We start from the raw sequence: 25,528 nt of genomic DNA, 5'->3' as shown, positions 1-25,528 counted from the left end.
CGTCTCTCGTCGCCTCCACGGATCTCAGCTCGGCTGTGGATGTGGATCAGGGTCGGAGAAGTCTGGAAGTCAAGGCTCTGGTCGGGCTCTGCAGTCGGTTCCTCGTAGAACTTCAGCAAAGCAAAGGGTAGTCTCTTGATGGTGCCTGTTTGCACAGGGTAGCCACTCCTTGGCCACAAGGGAGATTCTTCAGTCTTCTTCTTTCGTCAAATGTCGAAGGCCCAGAGTTTCTGTTCAAGTTGCAGGTTCAGGATAATCTAATCTCCTGGGGCCCAGCTACCACTCTTATACTAATCTGGGGGGCTGGGTTGCCTGCTAGGTCACGCCTTATGGGTGGGACCTGGGAGGGGGGTGGTTACACCCCCTTCCCTTTGTCCAGTTTCGCGCCAGGACTGGGGCTGGAGTGCCCCAGCACCGGTTTGAACTGGACTATGCATGGGACACCTTGTGTGCCCCAGGCATGTCTCATTCCTTTCAGCCCTCCCTGCCCAATACACTAAAGTCTGTCTGGGGAGGTGCTAGCACCTCCCCAAGCAGGAAACCTATTGTCCAAGCCTCCCTTGCCGGGATCACTCCCAGCAGCAGGTGGTCAGACTCGTGTCTGTGGCAGCAGCATCCATTTTGTGATGCTGAGGCTTTGGTTAGAGTTAAACAGCAAAGTAGGATTTTAACATGTCTCTCCCTCTAGAAGGGGGGAATAATATCCTCATCACCAGAAATGGTATGGGGTATTATTCCAAAGTGTTAGACACCTTACACGACATGTTTTGATAAAGCCAAACCATAGTTACCATAACCGTTTAAGATTATAAGGCACTTTAAGAGTATATGGTAGGCTATATCATAGAACAGCTATAAGGAGATGGTTCCGAAAGCTGCAGACAGGCTCAGCTCATGCTAGAGCACCATCTCACCTGTTACCAAGCACTCTGCCTCCAGGATTGTTAACGTCTGCCATAGGAGTGGCTGATAGGTACACATGTGTCTATTTTAAGGGTAGATATAGGTATACTAAATCTAAGCAAGGGGTGATTACACAACCTTGCCCCAGCTGAGTGATCAGCCAGTTGTGTCTGATTGGAAGGCCAGGCCAGGGGTGGCATAATACATGCTGCAGCCCCTGGGAGGCCTAGGGTACACCTATGCCCTGGGTACCTAGGGTACACTGTACAGGGTCCAATAAGGTGATCCTTACCAATTGTGTATGTACCTAGGGTACATGGAGTCCATTTTAAAGAGAGAGCAGACAGTCTGAGACCCTGAATGGCAGGATCTCAGGCCAACTAAGTCGAAAAACCAGCTAGACACTAGGCAAAAGGTTGGGGGTAACCATAGTCAGATATCCACCTTCCTACACTGATGGCCCACCGTCCCTGGCAAACCTACCACACCCACAGACCACGTTCGCAACCTCGGCATCGTACTTGACTTCTCGCACCATGAACCGACAGATCAACGCTGTATCTTCCACATGCTTCAACACCCTCCGCAAGACCTTCAAATGGATCCCCCCAAATCCAGAAAGACTCAAACCCACGCACTCATAACCAGCAGACTGGACTACGGGAATGCCCTCTACGCCGGAATAAACAAATCTCTACTCCTCAAACTCCAGACAATCCAGAACGCTGGAGCCAGACTTGTCCTTGGTATCCCACGACAACACCACATCACCCAGCACCTACGAGAACTCCACCGCCTCCCCGTCGAAAAGAGTGACCTTTAAGCTCCTCACTCACACCAACAAATCCCGCCAAAACATCGGACCCCAGTACCTCAACTAAAGAATCTCCTTCTACGCACGCAAGAGAAGCCTCTGATCCGCCAATCTTGCCCTGGTCGAAATCCCACGCATCCGCAAAGCCAGAACGGGAAGAGCCTACTCCTACATCGCAGCCAAGACCTGAAACAAACTCCCACTCAGCATCAGACGAACCCCCACTCTGCAATCTGAAGAGCCTCAAGACCTGGCTCTTCGGAGGAGGCAAAGCTGCGCGAACCCGCCGCGCCAGCGCCTTGAGACTCAGGGTGAGTAGTGTGCTTCACAAGTCCCTGATTGATTGATTGATTGATTGATTGATTGATTGATTGAACTGTATTTTTACATGCATGCCGGATAAAATATCGTTAAAAGCAAAAGTATTTTTTTCCCTTCTGAAACATAAACTTAGAATAAGGTTGCCACTTTGCCAGGAGAAAAAGACCGGCCATTTGTTTGTGTTTTAAGAGTATGCAAAGGCCGCATGTAATATTTAAATAGAATTTTATATAAAATCATTTGAAATGTCACTTTTCAGTAACGCAGCAGTAGACCATATTTTCATGTGCTTTCTCAAATTTGCTGCTTTATATTTGTACCGATGTGGAGGAAAATGCCAGAGTTAGGTTATTTTACAAATTTTCTACCGGCCGGGACATTAAAATACCAGGTATACCGGTAGAAAACTGGCCAGGTGGCACCCCTAATCTTTAACAACAAACACGCAAGAAAATCATCTAAATAGTATTTGAGAGCTCTTTAAATAATTTTAGAATGAGTGTTAGTGCAGAGGCATATAAAACAAGAATTTTGACAGTTTTACATAAATTATTTTTTCCCTGCCACCGCTCACCAGTTCTGCAATCACAAAGCGTTCACAAATGGCCGGTATCTTTTCCTGAGAGGTTTCAGCTCTAGGCTGTGACTGTGCATCACATTACAGTTCTGGACATTCTTTTTAGGTAGTTTGCACGTAGCCACGCGCCCTGAGTGTCCCTTCGTCACTTTTGGATGTTTCCCCAGCAGCACTCCGCATGCTTGGGTTTTTAGAGCAGATTATGTTGCTGGTTGCTATCAGAGAAGGGGCGTTAGGGCCCTCCCCTCCTCCCCCCCAGTTGTTTCCTGTAGGATGCATTTGTCCGCTCCTCGCTCCCTCACGAGACACCCGGGCAGAGTTTCACGTGGATTGTATTTCCCGAATATTTGTACCCGAATTAACATTGCTCTGAAGGGAATCCGACGTTTCTATTCCTAATTACACTGAAGGTCACCGCCTCCATAGTTCTTTCTCAAGTTCTTGCGGTGCCATGTGTTTTGCCAGCAGGGCAGTGACGTAATTTTTAACATTTGCATACCCATGATGCACCTTTCCAGCAATTGGTGTAATGCATGTACTTTTTCCACGTCCAAATGTTTTTTTGATGAAGAATCTTAATTCATTTTAATGAGAAGGTATCCTAAGCGTAATACTCTCAATCACTGATTGAAAAAAGAAACACTATTAGTATGAAATTACGTGCAAATTAGACTTTATATACCGCGGTGTACTGGAATGGAATTGTGCTCGCTTCGGCAGCACATATACTAAAATTGGAACGATACAGAGAAGATTAGCATGGCCCCTGCGCAAGGATGACACGCAAATTCGTGAAGCGTTCCATATTTTGTTTGCGATATTTATAAGCATTTAATTGTCACTATATGAATATAATTACTCGGCCGTACGTATTTTGACACGGAAAGAGGAGCTAAAACTTTTTCTTTTCAAATATTTGCGTGTTATTGTACGACTTGCGTAGTCGACATATAAGGTAAGAATACGAGTAGTTATTTCATGCCTGATAATGTATTTTTTTTCCCAACAAATATTTGGCCTACAATGTCACTCTCGTGAAATGTATTTTCATATTCCCATCTTTGCCATGTTCAGTGTTTGTGCGCCCTCGGTTCCACCGCAGACCCTACGTGTGATTCCTTCTCTCGGCTTTACCTTCGAAGCCAGGATCACTTTGCAGCCTGCGGTTTTTAAGCCCCTTTTTAGGTCTCGACCTTGCTATCGCGTAAGCGATTGCAAAGCGAGACTATAGAAAGCGGGTTTCAAAAGTGCTCCCAAAAAGCGGATTGCATGGCTAGCACACGCACAATCACGCGCATCGTGCCGCCATGCACTCCGCTTTTGGGAGCACTTCAAAGGGTCCGCTTCCCCGTTTGGAATGCGCTTCCCCGCCCCCAAGCGCGCGTGCCACGCTCCGCCGGGCTTGTCTTTTTTTTCCGTTTTTTAAAAAAACTTTAATTGCGAGGCGCGCGTGCGGCCAATGCTTGTTTGACTTTGTCTCTTCCTCCCAAAAAGCGGATTGCATGGCTAGCACGCGCACAATCACGCGCATCGTGCCGCCATGCACTCCGCTTTTGGGAGCACTTCAAAGGGTCCGCTTCCCCGTTTGGAATGCGCTCCCCCGCCCCCAAGCGCGCGCGCGCCACGCTCCACCGGGCTGGTCTTTTTTTCCCGTTTTTAAAAAAAACTTTAATTGTGAGGCGCGCGTGCGGCCAATGCTTGTTTGACTTTGTCTCTTCCTATACTTTTCATTCTCTGGCTGTTTCTCTCACTCGCGCTCTCTCACCATCGCCCCATGTCTTTCTTTGACTTTGCCTCTTTCTATACTTTTCCCCACTCTTGCTGTCTCTCTCAGTCGTTCTCGTTCACCATTGCTTTTTCTGACTTTGTCTATCTCTTCCTGTATTTTTCCTTCTATTGCTGTCTATCTCACTCGCTGTCTCTCACCATCGCTCCATGTCCCTCTTTGACTTTGTGTTTTCCTATTTTTTCCTTCTCTTGCTGTCTCTCACACGCTTTCTCTCCCCATCGCTTCATGTTTTTCTTTGACTTTGTCTGTGTATTCATATATGTTTTCTTCTCTGGCTGTTTATCAGCCGGTTGCTTCTAATTTCTTGGGCAGACTACAAATGTCGGGGTGCTCCGGCGCGCGCAGACTGAACCCCTTCATCTCTGGGAGGCTGTGAATGCCCTGGTCCATGGAACTGCAAAGCGTCAGGACCAGAGCCTTACGTTGTTGTTAACTGCAGAATGCAATTGGAAAAGTTTCGGCCGTGAAATGCAGTCAGTAGTGTTAACCGTCCTGGGTGTTTGTTTGTATGCAATTGGAAAAGTTTCGGCTGTGAAATGCAGTCAGTAGCGTTAACCGTCCTGGGTGTTTGTTTGTATGCAATTGGAAAAGTTTCGGCCGTGAAATGCAGTCAGTAGCGTTAACCGTCCTGGGTGTTTGTTTTCGATGCCCTCTTTCCCCACACCTGCGAGGAAAGTGTAATTTTTGAGCTTATATCATTCTTTAACATCACATCTTCAATGAAGTGCCTGGTTCGACATTTTCTTGTACGTTCAGGAGAAATGCTTGCCTTTTAGACATCGCAAGTGAAAAGGTCTGCCGCCCAGTAGAATTAGTTCCTTTAACATATGATGACGATTTACAAAACATAAAGAGAACAGAGAGTGTAAGAGGGGCAGATATTTAAGATGCATTAATCATTTAGGTATTGCAAATATAATTTTAAATTAGAATTGAATGAGCAGTGCCCTGACCTCGGTTCGGAAAGTGCCTCTTAGCTATTTTGCAGCAATCCCAACCTTTCATATCCCGTTTCTATAACAGACTTTTTTGTTTTTACACAAGCTACAAAGGCACGTTTATATATTAGCAAGTTTAACACGTCAAACCATTTTTAGTGTTCCTGAAACTACGCACAACAAGCATTTACAATGCAATGGTCTCGGCATTGGTAAAGTTAGAGCTATTGGCATTGCTCATGACATTATTTTTGTTTTTAAAACATTTAAAGAAACAGCATTGTTATTTACAATGTCAATAGCTTAATCACTCTCAAATGCGAGACCTATTGCATTTGCACCCACACACAGAGCCACCTACACACACACTGATTAAGCTATTGACATTGTAAATAACAATGCCGTTTCTCTACATGTTTTAAAAACAAAAACATAAACAAAAATAATGTCATGAGCAATGCCAATAGCTCTAACTTTAACAATGCCGAGACCGTTGCATTGTAAATGCTTGTTATAATACAAGTCACAGGAAGCCAGGACTGGCTGCAGGTGCGACAAAAGTCATAGGGGCAGATTTACAAGCCCCTTGCGCTTCTTTTACGCCGCCGTTGCGTCCCTTTTGAGATGCAGCAGCGGCGAAAAACCAGCGCCATGCTGCGGGGTATTTACAACGTGACGCATCTGGGAGATGCGTCACGCTGTAAAGCCCTGCACCAGAAGTAGGCGTTCCGGTGCAGGGGGGGCGTTCCGGCGCAGGTACGCCTCCTAAAAGTGGCTGAGTGAAATCTACAAGATTTCACTCAGTCACTTTTGAGCCCATGCTGCGTCAAAACCCTGCGCCTGCTTGAAGCAGGCGTAAGGATTGACGCAGCATTTCAAAGATAGGGCACCCCAGAGCCTTGCTGGAGCTGCGTCGCGCTTGCGACGCAACTCCAGCAATGCGGTGCCTTTATGGCACAGATGCGTCACGCATCTGTCCGTTTTTGCCCCATGGTGCGTCGCATTGTAAATGCGGCGCATCCATGGTGGCGGAACCCTGACGCACAATAACTGGCGCATCCCTGCTGATATGCAGGGATGCGCCAGTTATTGTAAATCTGCCCCAAAGTATATTTGGCATTTATGAATATACAATATACTATACTAAATAAGTTACGTTATACTCATGCACAGCTGAGATAGACTTTGTTTCCACACAAAACAATTCTCAAATAGTATAGGCCACAAAGAAGTCAAAACGAATCCAGCCGAAAGAAAGATGCAAATTGGTCCCAAAAGTTGGTAAGTCCTTCCGTTTTTCGGGGTTCCTTAGTACTTTATTAGCCGAACGGCATCATGTAAATAGGTATATTTTTAGGTTCTTCTTGTGTGCTTCTCTCCTGCCCCCAATGTCGCTCTTTTCCTGTCTCACTCGTTTGTTTCTCCTCCCGGCTTGTGCTTCTGGTTGGTCTCTGCCACGTGCTGCTTTATGCCCCTTCTTCTGCCACCCAATTTTTATTTTATCCTCACGCCCTCTGCTCCACTGCCGTCCCCCCCTATTCCTCATGGGCATCTCAATTATTTTGGGCACTTTTTTGGGAGGGCCAAGCAACAGCAAAGGACCCACCAAAAAGGTGCCCCAAAAAGAGCTACCTCAAAAGCATTTCTGCATGCCTGTTTTTAGGTCTCGCCTAGCTATGCAGCACGAATGTGCTGCCATCGCTTTGCGAGGCATGCAGTATACACTGTAGTGTGGAAGCTTTGTGGAAGCTCTGCCCACTCTCTGCCCATTTGCTTTTGTCTTAAATGCTGCCATGCGATTGTTTTGAGGCTTGTTAGTCCCTCCTCAGTCATCCTTTGTATCCTTCCACGGCTATCAGCCCCTTTACTGAACAGACTACTTTCAGTCTCTCCCCCTCCCTCCCACAGTCCGTGACTTCTTTGCGGCCCCGCCCCCTTCCATGCACTCCCAGTGGTGCTGGTGCCACTACAGGGCCCAGCCGTTGCCTTGTTTGCCCCTGTCTGCAGGAGGGAAGCGGGAGCCCACCCCGCTGTTGCATGCCCGGCGTGTTGCATTACAGTCCTCCTGAGCGTGTGTGAGCTGTGCTGCTCGCAGCCGCTCTCCCCCTCCCTCCGGCAGTCCGTGACTTCTTTGTGGCCCCGCCCCTTTCCATGCACTCCTGGTGGTGCTCGTGCCACTACGGGGGCCCAGCCTTTGCCTTGTTATATTATGTGCAGTGCAGAGAACATATGGCCAGAAGAGAACATTCAAATATAATATTGTCTGCCCAGGTGAGGAGTGCCGCACAAGATGGTAAAGTGTCTGTGCCGAAAGCATGCGCAGTCACACGTCTGCTCATAGGTTAAGTCACCGCGCTCCTGTAAGCTGCCCCTGCTCCCTGCATGCAGCGGAGGTCCTTGCTGGCCCGGCCGCTCTCTGGTGATCCCGCGCTGAAGCCCTCAATAGACTCCGATACCAGGTCAGGATCAGCTACGCTCCAAGGGACGGACAAAGGGGAAGGCTGGACGCGAGCCTGTCCTTCCGGCAGTTCCGTCCTTTGCCTGCACAGCGCTTGTGCTCTCCAGTGTGCACCGCGGCTGCACAGCACGTCCCGTTTGTTCCCCGTGGCTGCACTAGAATAAAAACCCTCCATACAACCAGGAGCTGCACGCTCCCCTCGCAATAACACTCACCAGTCCCCCCGGCGCAACGCACACCCAACAGCCCCCTCAGGGCCAAAACAGGCACCCACTTTAGTGCTAAAGCCTCATCAGAGGCCGGCGCTTGTTTTAAAACGAAAACAGCATGTACAACAACATAAAAGCCAGTGCGTTTATGCTGAGTGTTTTGACAGGCTTATTTACGTCCCGGCTTGTTCCACTGCGTGCTACTATTTGGTTTCACTTTCAGCCATTCTTTGATCGACATTCTTTGAACTCTGCATTTCCATAGCTTGGTGGGCGTCTTTCTAATGTATGCTCGTACACATTACTGCATGGTTGCTCGCTTGTCTATTTAACCGTTCCCAAAACGAGTTTTTTCCTCTTTGATTTCTGTTTAGTACTGTTATGCTTTGGTTGATTAGTCATGAACTCGCTCAGTTCACTATGCAGTCTGCTAGCTGGCTCTGTTAATGTGTGGTCGTTCTAATCTCCGAGCATGCCATTGTCAATGTCTCCCCTAAAAGGAATGCTCCTTCCTGAATCACTTCAACTTGTGGGCTGCAGTAAGCTGTGGCCTCCGTGACGTTTGGTTTTCACTGCTGACTTCGCACCTTCCATAATTCATCTTGTGAATCCAACTTTCTGCCTTCTGCCCCTACCTGTTTGCTTCTCTGCTCCCTGCAGTTCTGAATCTGGTGTGCTACTTTTTCCACATTATATTTTGACTTTGTGAGTTTAAATAGTGATTAAATGTGTCCCTTTTTCAAATTATACCCACGTTGTTTCCTCCTGGTGAGCCGTTCATTATTCGCACTTAACACCCGAGTGCTTTTCGGGATTCCTGTTCAGACTACGGCTGCTTTAGCTTTCAGATATTTCATTTTGGCATATTTGTGTCTCATGCTATTAAACTTCCTACTCCCGCCCTCAAACATCTCAGTAGACATTAAGAGTCCCAGTTTTTATGTGTGGCTAGAGAAAGCTTCAGGTGTTTGCAGAGGTTGTCATGTCTAATCATTTTTTTTACCTCTTGTTTGCCGTGCGCATTGCATGCCCCTCGTGTCCAGTGTGTACCCCCTATCATTTTATAACTGCCTCTTAGTGCCCGTGTGTTTCTTACTTGTTTATCTGCGCCTTCAATAAATGCAGGTGTATAAATAACACTGGCCCACATGCTCTTAATTACTGCCTGTGGCTAACGGCTGTTTGAACTACTGTGTGTTTAATGTGTCTCGGACATGCTGATGTCTTTTTACATCTGGTATGTGGCACTGGAGAGCAGCACTGAATACCCCCAGTCACCTCCAGCCTGCAGGTCGCACCAAAAATACAAACTCAGTAGTGGGTGCATTGTCCGCAGAGCTGTGTTATGCACATGTGAGTCCACATTCACGCCTCTTGCTAAAACTGACATATCACTTCCACAGGTAAGCACCTTCTAGGAGGGATATACATTTGACGTTAACAACCAATTTACACCAAACTTTAATGTGTAGATAGGGTTACAATAGGGGCAGATTGCAACACACACTGGAGTTATCTCGTCGATTCTTTCCACTTGTGTTTAGTAACCTATATGTGCAATATTTTGTTTTGTCTTTTACAGATGTGGCTTCTGTTCTGGTTAGTTCACTTGATACTTGCTTAGTTGATGTTGTGCTGATGAGAGATAAAGGCACATTCGTAGGTCAGATGATGTATTTTGTTAGTGCACTTGTATGTTTTCTTGGTGTGACTGTGCAGTTATTAGAGTAAAAAGCAGGGTTAACAAAGCATGCCATGCAACTCTGTCCCTTGTCATGGTGCACTAGGATCTGTAGCTCACAGGAAAGGTCTTCTGCTTTTGGTGTCGCGGGCCCCTCTGTGGCAAGGGTACAAGTCCACGCACTAGTTTACTGACTCAGGTAGTATGCCCTATCAATAAAAATAAAACAAACGTGAATAGCCCACGCGTCAATGCCTGGGTGCACGCATTTGTTGAGAAGCGTGTGCCAGCCTACAGAATGAAATGCCCGGCAACAGCTGCCGCATTTAGATTTTTTCTGCTGCTGCACAGCATGGGTAAACACCTTTGACAAAGCCAAAAGGTCGAAAAGGCTTCGCCAATGCTTATTTTTAAATATATCCTTCACCGGACATTGAATTTCTTGCATATGAATAATGGGTCATACTGAATCAGAATTCCAAATAATGTTTTGTTACATTTTGCCACCTAAGTACATTTACAAACCAACAGGCACATGGGATAAAAGGAATGGTGTGAGGGCATTCGTAAAAATGTTTTTCAACTCCTAGAAATAAGTGAGACTCAAAAACATTTTAAAGCTGTTTGTAAACACTGTGTTTACAAGGTGGGAATGTGGAATGGATAACCCAGATTTTGTTGGGATGTAAGGAAAGAGGATTCACCATGGATAATCATTTTCCATATGGTTTCAAAATATGCAAAATAAACTTAAAAACTTGATGCAAAATCGGAACAGACATCTTGGAAGAGAAAATAACAGCTTTTGAAGATTTTGTACAGTCTATGGATGTCGCTCCCTTCATCTAAATCTTGAAATTCACCAGAGCACTTAAATTAAAAAAACTACATAGTAAAAATAATAATAATAAACTGAAACACTTTTAATTTACTACAATGCCAAGTGATCCCTGTGCCAGTCTTAGATTAGACAACGGATAAACTACATGAGTATGTTTAGAGGAACTAACATATCTGATAAACCGTGGCTTTTTTTAGATACACAATCGTAATTTATTTCCAACTTTGTGACTTCTCAAAAAGTAAAACAATCTAGCATAGAAGTATATTCTACTTTCTCTGTTCACAAATTTCACAATTAACAGACTTACTGTGCAGTAAGTGCCAAAGTGTTATGAATTCCAACACTTTAGGAACCATTTGGGTAATCCCCACATGCGATATCCCAAAAAAGCAAGTATCTTAAGATGGCATTGCCTTCCAAAAGGATCATATTCATGCGGTATGAAGTGCAAAAACAGAGGGCCAGAATTATCATAGTGCCTCGTAAGGTGGGGGGGGGCTAGGGTGGCGCAAAACTAAAGTCAGATTTATCAAGCCACCCCAGGCCACCATGTGTGGCCCTGCATAGCATGATAAATTTGAAGTAACACAAGGCAGTGCAAATAGCTGCCTTGCGTTACTCTGCCCGGGGAGGCGTTCGATGGGTGGAGCGTGGGTGTTCCCACGCATCCACCCATGTATTATAGTGCCTTCCCAGATTTACCATTAGTGGTAGACCTGGGAATGCGTCAAGATACTAGGTCTCCCCGAGGGAGGCATAACAAGGAGAAATATCTTTATTTCTCCTAGTTTTTCCTCTTTCTACACTTGCTGCATTCTGCAAAGAAAGAAATTGTAATTGTAATTGCATTTATATAGAGCTTACTACTCCTAAGCGTCGTCAAAGTGCTTTACGGCGCGTAGCACGCTACTCCGGAACCCAAAAAGGATTATTGGGGAATTAGTATACGGAAATATGAAAATCAATTTGAGCGGTGGATATGTGAGTCTATTATTTGAAGTGGCGGCTACATCGCAGCCAAGACCTGGAACGAACTCCCACTCAGCATCAGACGAATCCCCACTCTGCTAGAATTTAGGAAGAGCCTCAAGACCTGGCTCTTCGGATGAGGCAAAGCTGCACGAACCCCCCTCTCCCCAGCGCCTTGAGACCCTCACGGGTGAGTAGTGCGCTTCACAAGTCCCTGATTGATTGATTGATTGATCGGACTGTATTTTTACGTGCACGACGGATAAAATATTGTTAAAAGCAAAAGTATTTTTTTCCCTTCTGAAACATAAACCTAGAATAAGGTTGCCACTTTGCCAGGAGAAAAAGACCGGCCATTTGTTTGTGTTTTAAGAGTATGCAAAGGCTGCATGTAATATTGAAATAGAATGTTATATAAAATCATTTGAAATGTCACTTTTCAGTAACGCAGCAGTAGACCATATTTTCATGTGCTTTCTCATATTTGCTGCTGTATATTTGTACCGATGTGGAGGAAAATGCCAGAGTTAGGTTATTTTACAAATTTCCTACCGGCCGGACATTAAGATACCAGGTATACCGGTAGAAAACTGGCCAGGTGGCACCCCTAATCTTGAACAGCAAACACGCAAGAAAATCATCTAAATAGTATTTGAGAGCTCTTTAAATCATTTTAGAATGAGTGTCATATAAAACAAGAATTTTGAAAATGTTACATAAATTGTTTTTCCCCTGCCACCACTCACCTGTTCTGGAATCACAAAGCGTACGTAAATGGCCTGTATATTTTCCTGAGAGGTTGCAGCTCTAGGTTGGGACTGTGCATCACATTGCAGTCCTGGACATTCTTTTTACGTAGTTTGCACGTGGCCCTGTGTCCTGCATGTCCCTTTGTCACTTTTGGATGTTTCCCCAGCAGCACATGGCATTCATTTGGTATCAAGTGCAAAAACAGAGGGCCAGAATTATAGTGTTGCGCCGCCCTAGCGCCTCGTGGGGGGGCTAGGGTGGCGCAACACTAAAATCAGATTTATAAAGCCACCCCAGGCCACCATGTGTGGCCCTGCATAGCATGATAAATTTGAAGTAGCGCAAAGCAGTGCAAATAGCTGCCTTGCTTTACTTTGCTCGGTGAGGCATTCGATGGGTGGAGCGTGGCTGTTCCCACGCATCCACCCATGTATTATAGTGCCTTCCCAGATTTACCATTAGTGGTAGACCTGGGAATGCGTCAAGATACTAGGTCTCCCCGAGGGAGGCATAACAAGCAGAAATATCTTTATTTCTCCTAGTTTTTTCCTCTTTCTACACTTGCAGCATTCTGCAAAGAAAGAAATTGTAATTGTAATTGCATTTATATAGAGTTTACTACTTCTAAGAGGTGTCAAAGCGCTTTTCGGTGTGTAGCACGCTACTCCGGAATCCAAAAAGGATTATTTGGGAATCAGTATACGGAAATATGAAAATCAATTTGAGTGGTGGACACGTGGGTCTGTTATTTGCAGTGGCGGCTCCTCCGCAACGGCGGAGGAGCGTCGCCCCACTGCCTGGCTCAGAACCAGCAAATGAAAAATAGAACGATGTTCTTGCATCGTTTTATTTTGCATTTCCCGTCTTTGATACATCGCTGTAGGGAGAGGCGGGACCGAGGCATGGGAGGGGGAGGAGGAGTGCTACGTACACTCCACTCCCTAAGTGCTCATGTGTGTTTGGCCGGCCGTCTCAGGCCAACCTAAACACACATGCACACTTAGGTTTTCCCCAGCTGGGCTGGAGAAAACCCACAGTCTCCTTGTCCTGAGCGGAGCGTCTGTCCTGTCCGCTCAGGCCAATCCCTGCGCTGCTCTGCACCACGAGGATTGGATGGGAGTCTGTTCCAGGGGCAGCTGGGACCAGACAGAAAGAGGAGAGGCAGCTCGACGCGACTGGAGGCAGCCGGCAGCTAATGATACATTTTTTAAAATAAATATTGTATTACTAACCTCCTTCTTCCACCCCCAAAGCCCCTGCATGACCCCACGCGCCCTGCCACCCTTTGTTTATGGCGGCCACCGCTGGATATTTGGATTGAAAAAGGATAGTGGAGGGATAGAAGAGGAAAGGGTTTGCATTTATATAGCGCTTGGTTCCCCTGATGAGATGTCAAAGTGCTTTTCGGCGAGTAGCACACTACTCCAGAACCCAAACAGTATTAGTGGTAAATTAGTATAAGGAAATATGAAATTAATTTGAGCGGTGGACATGTGAGTCTATTAGTTGGATTGAAAAGGAAAGTGGAGGGATAGAAGAGGGAAGGGTCTAGAAAGAGTTCATTTGGAGATCATAACAGCAGGAGGGGGTTTAGGATGAGTAGAGGGGAGGTGGTAAGAGTCAGAGGGAAGGGTTTAGAGATGCTCGTTTGGGAGACCTGAATAGTAAAAGAGGTTTGAGATGATGCAAGGAGGGGTAGAGGAGAGATGAGTCTAGAAAGGTTTTTTGGGGTGATCCTAGTAGTAGAATGGGGTTTGGGATGAGTCAGAGTGGAGGTAGAGGATATATTGAGAGAGGTATAGGGTGACATATGGGCATAATTAAATTGTGTATATTTCAGCCTCATATTCCTGGCGACCTTCTTAGGGTATGCCAATATCCTGTGCCACTCCAGGTCCGTAAAGTCCCGTTCCAGTATTCCTCCTCACATCCGTAATAGTGCTGACAAGGGTTTTCAGACCATCTCAGATAATGAGTGATAAAACCATGTCAACAAGTGTCTTGCAGTACCCAAGGACATGAACAGCTGCTGCACTGCATAAGTCGTTGGTTCTTCATGCCCTCCAGCCCACAGGTCTCTGAAGGTTTGAATCAATAACTCATATGTGAGGATTTGGCCTCGAGGTAAGTTGTATTTGGTCACTAGATCTTCCAACAGGTGCAGAACGCCCTGTTGGTAGCAATCTCACACCATCACCAGCCCAGCATCCATCCAGGATGACAATTGCCCAACTGTGAAAAAAGGCGAGAGCGTGACCATGCGGGAGACCCACCAGTGGTAGTGCCAGGGCATAGAGAGCCATTTCTGTTATCTTCACCATGCAGCGCCTCCAGCATTTCAATGCCACTGCTAGTAGCGTGCCTCTGAGGATTGGTTTCGTGCAGGAAGGTGTACCTTCCTGCACAAAAACAATTCTGCCTGCGACGCAGGCACCCTTGCACCATGACGCAAAGGTGCCTGAGTTGGCGGTAGGCAGGCAAAAGCACCCCAGCGCAAGGAAAGGACAGGAGTGTGCCGTATAATGGTAAATACGATGCATTCCTGCCATTTCACACAGTTCATCGCAGTAAGGAGAGTGCTGCACTGCACTGCACTGTGTGAAAGAATGATAAATCTGGGCCTGTGTGTGTTACTCAAACTATCACACCTATATTTATTAGGAAGGCATCTGGAGCTGTGATTTACCTGTATTTAATTTGCAAAAGAATACATACATGACAAAATATGGGTTGCGTGCTACAGAATCATGTGTTGTAAATGTGCAACAAGTTAGACGTATACAGGGCCTTTATTATAAACACACATTACAATTTCCTCAAACAAATTGTGACTGAGTCACATTAAAACCCACCTGCTTATGTAAAGATAGATGAAAACCCTTCATACAAAAAGGTTAGCAGAATTACGATTAAAACAGAATTTGAGGAGGCAAAAGCTAGTTTTTCAAGCGTCATGTAACATATAATCCCTCGTCGCTTTTGGATGTTTCCCCAGCAGCACTTGGCAGGCCTGGATTTTTAAAGCAGATTATTTTTCTGGATCCCGTCAGAGGTAGGACGTGACGAGCTCTCGAGTTGTTTCGTGCCGGAAGCAGGTGTCCTGGGAGCCCTCGGTGTCCTCTCTCCGTCACGAGACACCCTTGGTAGCGTTTCACGCACATTGTATTTTCCAAATAGTTGTAGCTTAGATATGCCAAATTAACATTGCTCTTGAGGGAATTAGAAGTTTCAGTTTCTAATTACACTAAAGTTCCCCTCCTTTATAGTTCTTTCTAAAGGTCTTGCAGTCCCACGTGTTTTGCCAGCTGCAAAGTACAACCAGCCTGGGCAGTGACGTAATTTATTAGAATTTGCATACCCATAGTGCACCTTTGATGCAATTGATGTAATGCAGGTTTTTTCCCACGTCCAAATGTGTTTTTTTAAGAAGAAGGCGTTATTAATGTTGATAGGAAGCTGCCACAAGTGTAATACACATAGTGTATAGTATAAAATGGCCACCATTACTGAGAAATCTTTTGAAAATTAGACTCTATATACCGCTGTATAATACCAATGATCTGTGCTCGCTTCGGCAGCACATATACTAAAATTGGAACGATACAGAGAAGATTAGCATGGCCCCTGCGCAAGGATGACACGCAAATTCGTGAAGCGTTCCATATTTTGCTCCACTTTTTCGATATTCATCAGCAATTAATTATCCCTAAATGACTAAACTACATAAGAGCCTTCTAATTTAATTATCCGGTCGTCCCTATTTTGACAGGAAAAGAGAAGCTACAAGTTGCAAAATATTTGTGTATGTTTTTGTGACACTTTCATAGACGAGATATAACGTAAGAATATAAATTGAGTATTTATTTAATGACTGATACTGTAAGTTTTTTTATTCAACAAATAGTTGGCCGACAGTGTCCCCAGTGAGACATGTATTTTCATCTTCCCATCGGTGTGGTTTTAGATCCTAAAATTGACGCAGGACGTTTTTAGAGGCGGGGGGTAGGGGGGGGGGTGGAGATGTTCGCAGTGCTGATCTGCAGATTATGCAGCCCTGGGGTGAATATTTGTCATATACAGTGTGTGTGTGCCCCCTGGGGCCCACAGAGCCCCTGCGTGTGATTTCTCCGGTCAGGTTTTACCTTTTAAACCGACATCGTCACTTTGCAGACTGGGATTTTTAAGCCCCTTCTGTCAAGATTCCGTTCCCCAGATCAACTCTCCTCAGGATTCTGGCGATGCAATAAGGGTTCCACCTCTCGACACCCCCAACTCCTGCACTAATGGCACGGAAGGTTAGGGTGATCAAGCGAGGGAAGGGAAGGAAGGGGACAGCAGGGAGTAGAACCTGTAAAGCAATAAACACATATACCTACAAACATTAGCAAAACAAAGTCATATAGACTACTCTCGTAAATTCTCACTAATGGCACTACTCTTGCATTTTCTTACTACAAAACAAACTCCCCTCCAGGAATAAGCCTCCTTCACCTCCTTAATAAAGTAATCACCCTCACCTGTATTTTCTTTCAGATATACATATATATATACAACCACGCACACACCCCTCTTCCTCACACTCATTTATTCATGGCATGGCTATTATGAAGGGAAAGACCAGAGCCCCTTATTATGTGTGTACTGGTAGAAACAGAGCTGCCTGAAAGAACTTAGGAAAAACGGGTTGCTGTGTTCATTGGCCTCACACAGCGTATCTTGGAACGGTTCATAGAAAACTCTAATTCCTTGAATTATGGATTCCACCCAAAGTCTTTTAGAACACGGTTACGTCACCGCGTGCGGAATGCACTTCCCCAATATACGAAAGAAAGCGTAGCCCACACTCTTCCTGGAGTAATGTCTCGGACCAGGCTTGGCTGTATGTACAGTTCAACTACACACCATGGGACCAACGGGCCACCGGGATTCTCCAGAAACAACAAAGAAAATAGCGAGACGCTCCCCGCCTCAAGCGAGGACCACACTTATCTGTTAGGTCCCCTCGGAAGTCTCCTGGAACTCTAGAGCCCTGACGTCGTCCGACACAGGAACGTGGACCGACCCCAGGACGTGCACCTGAAAAGCGGCAGAGACTGGAACCAGCGTAGTCTCTCCACGCCTCGAAGAAACACCGACGAACTCTCCTCTCCACCGAAATCCGGAACGAACTCTCACGCCGGAATTACGCACAACGTTCCGTGCGAACGTCGCTCCTTATGACTGCGCGACTCCTCCCCTTTTCAGTCCCTGAGCATTCTGGGGCTTGTAGGCCATGCAGGCGCGCGCTACCCGATCCTTACAGTAGGTCCCCCTCCCACGCGCCTCCTAGACCCAGGCTTGTCCGGATGTCTACTATGAAAGGCCCGAATTCGGGCCGGGGCGTGCACGTTGTCGCTGGGTTCCCAGGAATCCTCTTCTGCTGTGTACCCCTTCCAGGAGATTAGGTACCACAACCGACCCCTCCGATACTTGGAGTCCACAATGCGACGCACTTCATACTCCTGTCCCATCTCCTTATCCATCTCTGGTGGCCGCCTCTTCTGTCCACCCACCGCTGGCTTCAAAAGACTACAATGAAAGACCGGGTGGATCCGAAGAGAGCCCGGAAGTCGCAATTTGTACGCCACTGGATTGATCTTCTTTACCACCTGATAAGGGCCAATAAATCTGGGATGGAACACGCTACGCAGTTTGAAGCGTATATTCTTGGTGGACAACCACACCTTGTCCCCTTCTCGGTACTGTGGGCCCTCTGCGCGGTGCCTGTCTGCCCATTGCTTGTATGTCAACTTGGACTTGAGCAGATGATTCCTTACTGCAGCGTGACCCTTACGGAGCGCTTGCATGTGCGCCTGGACCGAGGGTTGAGTGCTCGATACTTGTGGCATAGCTATTGGCAAGATCCTGGCACTGAAACCAAAATTGGCCAAAAAAGGAGAAACACCTATGGAACTGTGCGTCGCGTTGTTATAGGCCAATTCGGCCATCCATAACAGGGCAACCCAAGATTCACTTGCCTCCTCCGCGTAACATCTTAAATATTTCTTCAACGTTTGGTTCAAACGCTCTGTTTGTCCATCCGTCTGCGGATGGAAGCTGGTGGACACTGCAGATTCAATGTGGAGAGCTCGACACCACCCTTTCCAAAAGCTGGCTATGAATTGGGGGCCTCTGTCTGACACTATAACTCTTGGCACTCCATGTAACCGTACCACATGTTGCAACAATAGTTGCGCTGTTTGGCTTGCTGTAGGCAGATTTTTACATGGAATGAAATGTCCCATCTTGGTCAGACTGTCCACCACCACCAGAACCGCTGCATACCCCTGATCCACCGGAAGTCCGGTAATGAAATCCAGACTGATGGTTTGCCACGGTGCCTGAGGTGTGGGCATGGGAACTAACTTGCCCCTGGGTTTAGATGTATCTGATTTACCTCGGGCACAGTTCTCACAGGACATCACCCATTTCCTAACGTCAGGTACCAGCGAGGCCCACCAAAAATAACGTTGTACCAAAAGGGTGGTTTTGTGTATGCCGGGATGCCCGGCTACTGGAGACTCATGACACCACACAAAAGCCTTTTTCCTCAAAGCCTTTGTAGGTAGATACAATCTTTGATCCAGGAAAGGAAGCCCCTGGCGTATAGACCGTTCAGTATCACGATCAGCCCACCTATTCCAGTTTTCCGTACTCTTGTGATCTCTTATGGTATCCAGATATTTCTCAGCCTGTATCCCACAGACCACCTTGGAGGACGGAATGATCGCCGTCTCTGATACTTCGTCTTCCTCTCCGGTGATTAGCATCCTGGACAGGGAATCCGCCTTCCTATTGTCCGCTCCCGGTCTGAAGGTAATAAAGAAGTTATACTCTTCGAAGAAAAGCATCCATCTCATTTGTCTGGGGGATAGACGTCTGGCGGTTCTTAGGTACTGCAAATTTCGATGATCGGAATACACAGTGATCGGAAACCGAGCCCCCCATAAGTAAGGACGCCACTCCTGGAAAGCCTTCTTTATAGATAGTAACTCCTTTTCCGCTATGTTGTAATTTCTTTCTGCTGGGAGAAGTTTCCTGGAGAGATAGGCCACAGGATGCAGCTGTCCTGTGTCCTTGTCCCTTTGTGACAATATTGCCCCGACTGCTTCGTCTGAGGCATCAGCCTCCACTATGAAAGGAGTATCCAACTTAGGATGGCGTAACACGGGGGCTGAAGTAAACGCCGTTTTTAGGACCTCAAAAGCCTTGCCTGCTGCAGGAGTCCATTCAAACGGCACACCCTTTCTGAGGAGCCGGGTGATCGGAAGGGCCTGTTGCGAGAACCCATGTATGAAGCGTCTGTAATAATTAGCGAAACCAAGAAAGCACTGCGTTTCCCTAACGTTGCTTGGAACCGGCCAATCTTGCACCGCTTGAATCTTTCGTTCTGACATACTCAAACCCTCCGGGCGAAGTATCACCCCCAAGAATTCCACTTCTGTCACACCAAACTCACACTTGCTCAGTTTGCAGAATAAGCGCTGCTCTCTCAAAACTCGTAATACTTGATTCACATGTTCTGTGTGACTTCTCACCGAATCCGAAAATATCAATATATCGTCTATGTAGACCACAACTGTCTTATCCACATATTCCTTTAGCACATCATTTAAGAAGTACTGGAATGCCGCGGGGGCATTGCATAACCCAAACGGCATTACCAAATACTCAAAAAGACCATAGCGGGTCTTGAACGCCGTCTTCCATTCATCCCCTTCGCGTACGCGCACCAAGTGATATGCGCCTCTAAGATCTAACCTTGTGTATATCTTGGCCTCGCGCACTTGATCCAATAAAACTGGAATGAGAGGCAGTGGATACCTATTGCGAACGGTGTTCTTGTTCAGCATGCGGTAGTCACAACACGCTCTCAACTCCCCATTGGCCTTAGATATAAAAAACAAAGGAGATGCTGCAGGAGATCTGGAAGGACGAATAAACCCTATCTCCAAGAAGTGATCCAGATAAGCCCTGAGGTATTTGGTCTCAGGCTCAGAGAGAGCATAGACTCTACACACCGGAATGGTGGCTCCTTCCACTAAGTCTATTTGACAGTCATATGGCCTGTGGGGTGGTAGCGACTCTGCCTGCGTCTTGCTGAACACCTTGGCAAAACAAGAATATTCAGGAGGAAGGCATACCTCTTTCTCCGCGGCAGTGGCTGCTACGAACGGGCAAGCCAAGGCGGACGCACCCAACCCCCATCCCGGAACCAAATGCTCCTGACACTCCTCCGATAAGAACCGGACCTGTCTCTTTCTCCAGTCTATGGTCGGGTTGTGTAAACGAAACCAGGGCATTCCTAGAATCACCTCATACTGAGGAGCTTCTATGATGTTCAATGCCACTGATTCTATGTGTCTTCCGTCTCCTACTCTGGTAATCAACCTGAGTTGTTCTGTTTGTTCGATGAGGAGACCGGAGGTGAGTGGTTTTCCATCTACCGCCAGCACTTCCTCTGGGATATTGCGAGACACCTTCCTGAGTTCCAGTTGAGCTACCAACCCACTGTGTATAAAGTTTCCTGTAGCTCCAGAATCCAACATGGCCTTAATCTGATGAGACTGGTGGTCGTTCTCTAACCACATAACCATCTCTATATGTTTTTCTGTGTCACCCTGATGGGTAGTGGCAAGCGAAGGGATCCTCCAAAGCGGCTCTCCTGTCGCCTCTGTTTTTTCTTGCGATCCTTCATGCGGATCCGGACTCTGGACTGTGGCTATTGTCTTTCTATTCCGGTTATTCCCCCCCAGTCGCTTGGGTCGAGAGGGGCATTCCCGGACATAATGCCCCTTCTTTCCGCAATACATGCAAAGCCCCTGAGTCCTTCTGCTCTCCCTTTCCACTCTAGATAGTGGAGCCCGAATGGCTCCCACCTCCATGGGCTCTGATACCACCGTGTTGCTGGTGGCTTCATTTCTGGCTCTATCACCTCTAAACCTCTCACCACCTCTGTCTGCTAGGCGTCCATCCAACCGCAAGGCTAAACTGACCAAATCGTTGCACGTCTTAGGTTGAGGATCTATTCGGGCTATGACATCTTTAAGCTCGTCACATAACCCTTGGTAGAAAAGTGACATCCTCTTTTCTTCGGGCCATGCTGCTTCCGCCACCAACCTATTGAAGGTGGTCAGATACGTCACTAATTCAGTCTTTCCTTGCTTTAAGGTCAAAAGCTCTTTGTCTGCGCTGAATGACGTAGTGCGTCGGTCAAATACCCCCTCCAGGGCTGCTCTAAACTCGTCCCAATCATACAACACATGGTCATTATGTCGTACTAGCGGAACCGCCCAATTTGCTGCGTCGCCCGCTAAATAAGAAATGGCGAATGCCACTCTGGAGTGGTTAGTCGGGAACGAGGACGGCCTACAAGAAAAATGCATCAGGATTTGAGTCAAAAATACCTGTATCTTTTGGGGATCCCCAGTGTACCTTTCGGGATTTGCTAACGGAATGGGTGGGGGCACAGTGACCTGAATGGGAGTAGGGCCAGCGCTAGCATCAAAAGGGTTTCGTGACAACCGGTCTACTTTTTCCCGTAAGGCCGCTGTTTCTGTCCTAGACGCCACCAATTCCTGTTGAACAGCCGCTAGTGCTTGTAAAACATCATCCATACTAGTTCCCTATTGTACCCCAAACCAGAACCGGGAGGAGATTTAATACTTGGGTGCGTAATTCTGTCAAGTTTCCGTTCCCCAGATCAACTCTCCTCAGGATTCTGGCGATGCAATAAGGGTTCCACCTCTCGACACCCCCAACTCCTGCACTAATGGCACGGAAGGTTAGGGTGATCAAGCGAGGGAAGGGAAGGAAGGGGACAGCAGGGAGTAGAACCTGTAAAGCAATACACACATATACCTACAAACATTAGCAAAACAAAGTCATATAGACTACTCTCGTAAATTCTCACTAATGGCACTACTCTTGCATTTTCTTACTACAAAACAAACTCCCCTTCAGGAATAAGCCTCCTTCACCTCCTTAATAAAGTAATCACCCTCACCTGTATTTTCTTTCAGATATACATATATATATACAACCACGCACACACCCCTCTTCCTCACACTCATTTATTCATGGCATGGCTATTATGAAGGGAAAGACCAGAGCCCCTTATTATGTGTGTACTGGTAGAAACAGAGCTGCCTGAAAGAACTTAGGAAAAACGGGTTGCTGTGTTCATTGGCCTCACACAGCGTATCTTGGAACGGTTCATAGAAAACTCTAATTCCTTGAATTATGGATTCCACCCAAAGTCTTTTAGAACACGGTTACGTCACCGTGTGCGGAATGCACTTCCCCAATATACGAAAGAAAGCGTAGCCCACACTCTTCCTGGAGTAATGTCTCGGACCAGGCTTGGCTGTATGTACAGTTCAACTACACACCATGGGACCAACGGGCCACCGGGATTCTCCAGAAACAACAAAGAAAATAGCGAGACGCTCCCCGCCTCAAGCGAGGACCACACTTATCTGTTAGGTCCCCTCGGAAGTCTCCTGGAACTCTAGAGCCCTGACGTCGTCCGACACAGGAACGTGGACCGACCCCAGGACGTGCACCTGAAAAGCGGCAGAGACTGGAACCAGCGTAGTCTCTCCACGCCTCGAAGAAACACCGACGAACTCTCCTCTCCACCGAAATCCGGAACGAACTCTCACGCCGGAATTACGCACAACGTTCCGTGCGAACGTCGCTCCTTATGACTGCGCGACTCCTCCCCTTTTCAGTCCCTGAGCATTCTGGGGCTTGTAGGCCATGCAGGCGCGCGCTACCCGATCCTTACACCTTCTTATAATACAAGTCACAGGAAGCCAGATCTGGCTGCAGGTGCGACAAAAACCATAGTCCATTTGGCATTTATGAATATATCGTTTATAATAATAAATAAGCCGAGCTATACTTTATTTGCACCCTTGCAAACGTCATGGGGTGCACAGCTGAGCTAGACTTTGTTTCCACCCACAAAACTCTTCTCAAGTAGGCCACGAGACCGGCTCAAACTCTTCCCTCAAAGCCCCCAATGGATTGTTGTGCTACCTGTCGGCAAATATATGTGTAGGCGCCTTATCAGAGGTATGAAGCGCTATATAAATGCTATTAGATTACCATAGAGCCGTGTGCACTGGTGATCCGTATACACCATGGGCGCGCACCGAGAGTACACTGCTGAGATATACTGTTATAAGGTGTTCACATTGTCAGCACACACCTTCTACTGAGCTACTCTTTCTATTCCTACTACGTGATTTAGCTACATAGGTTTTAGAGGTGGGCGAGCCACTGCAAGCCAGGCTCCACTCAGATTCTTGGCTCTAGCTCGGCTCGAGGCCCTTTTGGAACCGCAAGCCAACAACAAGCCGAGCCTTCATGCGGTTTCTTCCAGCCGCCCTCTTACCTTGATAGTGTCCTGGAAAGTCTTTTTGTTGCAACTTAATTTACATGCAATACCTGTATGTGTTTAACAGCGCACTGATGTTGATGTAACTCCTCAAAGACAAAGCACTAACATTTCATGTAAATAGGGACAGAGAAAGATGCCCATCGCGGGGCTCATTTGCACACCTAGAAATCCTGGTATTAAACCCAGCTTCTCTGCCTGACCAACTTGTGTGATTCCAGGCAATTACTTTATTTGACATCATCACATTTGAAAGCACCTTGAGATACATCAGTTCAGGATGTGTGTTTCAGCAAACCTCCTTTGTATATGCTTTAATAGATAGTAATGTTGCTTCTGCTATAATAACGCACTAGGCCGCAAATATGGTACACATAACAACTGATCGGCCTCTTGGTTCATTCATTGCATCTTTGTACCCTGTTGCACGAGCATTCACAACAGTACAATGTTCCACGCTTCTTGTAACTATGGTCACCAAATACTTGCCACACTTTTTCATTTTTAAAGAGAGCCACTGATAACATATACCCTGCTCTTTTGTTAGAAATAATAGTTGAACATGCCTCTGATTTCACAATGATGGAACACACCAGCCACCAACTCGGGAGCTCGAACTACAGAAATGTTCTATTTGAAGTTTCCACAGTTTTTGTATTTCCATAAAAATTAATAAATTAGTGAACATTTCTTAATTTACACTCAACACGCACACACCCCAGATTATGTCCGCCATGGCAGAGCATAGTGCTTCACTATTGGGCTGCCATGGGCGAGAAGTCCTACCTCTCTTTCCACATTTCTTACTGCACATGCACAAGATGCTGTGTATGAGATTTTAAAATATCAGCAGTACTAATGAATTATATTTTAAAGCTGATGACTTGTAATCCAGCATTAATTTGCACTGGGTTTGTGTAATACTCATTTGGCCTCACAACACAATCAAAAAGAACACAGATCAGCCGGGCAGTGTTTGTGATTTTCCTCTCAAAGACATTTTGATGAGATAGCAGCCTGGGACACTGCATTTGAAACAGCTGTGGTCACCACCTGTGACAAAACGACAGCATGGGAAGCACATTGGTAAAGTACCTCTGCTAAACTGAAATGGACCCATGCCTTAAAATGATAAACAATACATACCTTAGTTTGGAATGCTTCTTTAACTTGATACCTCCGGAAAGAGCCATCATTTTTACTGTCAGCAGGCAAACAAAACCTCGCTCTTTCAGCTGAAAAATGTCCAAATAGTTCATAAATGATATAGTAAACCTTCTTTTTGGAGGCGTTTGAGAGGCGCGTTGCATGCTTCAGTCAAAGCTGGCGCTTCAACTAATCTCATTTAAAAAACCCAAATTAATGCATTTGAGAGCATAGATTTTTAGGGGCTTATTTACAAGCCCTTTGCGCCTCTGGTACGCCACTTTTTCCCCATATTAAAAGTGACGCATTGGCGGCGCAAGAGGTTTTGGAAAGAGTAAGCACAAACTAAGATATCACTCACTTATGCACTCACTTCCTGTCTTGCTCATTCATGCACTCACTCACCTCTTCAGTTATACACTTATTCAACTGGGGCAAGGCTTCCTTCGTGAGATTTGGGGGTTTGAATCTCAAATTTCCGAACTGAACAGGCAGTGGGGTGCAGGATGGAGGGGTGAAATTAACAAGGTTCAGGATTGGCTGTTTCAATGAGGAACAGGGTCAGTACAAGGTTGCAGTAGGCTGGCCTCTGATTAGAGTGGCACATTGAGCGAAAAACAGTGGGGTGGAATGCTACCCTGAGCAATTGTCACTGGCTGGACTATTTGCATGCATTCATCACATCA

At 46.5% G+C, this 25,528-nt stretch overlaps 2 non-coding genes across 2 annotated transcripts; both read left to right on the top strand.

Moving 5' to 3' along the window:
* Positions 1–3,319: 3,319 nt before the first annotated feature.
* LOC146830556 (U6 spliceosomal RNA) lies at positions 3,320–3,426 on the top strand. The gene has a single exon (XR_014961624.1). It is a non-coding gene; the product is annotated as a U6 spliceosomal RNA (small nuclear RNA).
* Positions 3,427–15,815: 12,389 nt separating this feature from the next.
* LOC146830555 (U6 spliceosomal RNA) lies at positions 15,816–15,922 on the top strand. Its single transcript, XR_014961631.1, has one exon. It is a non-coding gene; the product is annotated as a U6 spliceosomal RNA (small nuclear RNA).
* Positions 15,923–25,528: the final 9,606 nt, after the last annotated feature.

Source organism: Triturus cristatus, chromosome 5_1 (assembly GCF_964204655.1).
Source record: "Triturus cristatus chromosome 5_1, aTriCri1.1, whole genome shotgun sequence".
Lineage (NCBI taxonomy): Eukaryota > Metazoa > Chordata > Amphibia > Caudata > Salamandridae > Triturus > Triturus cristatus.
The sequence above is the reverse complement of the archived record's forward strand: the minus strand, read 5'-3'. Positions and strand labels throughout refer to the sequence as shown.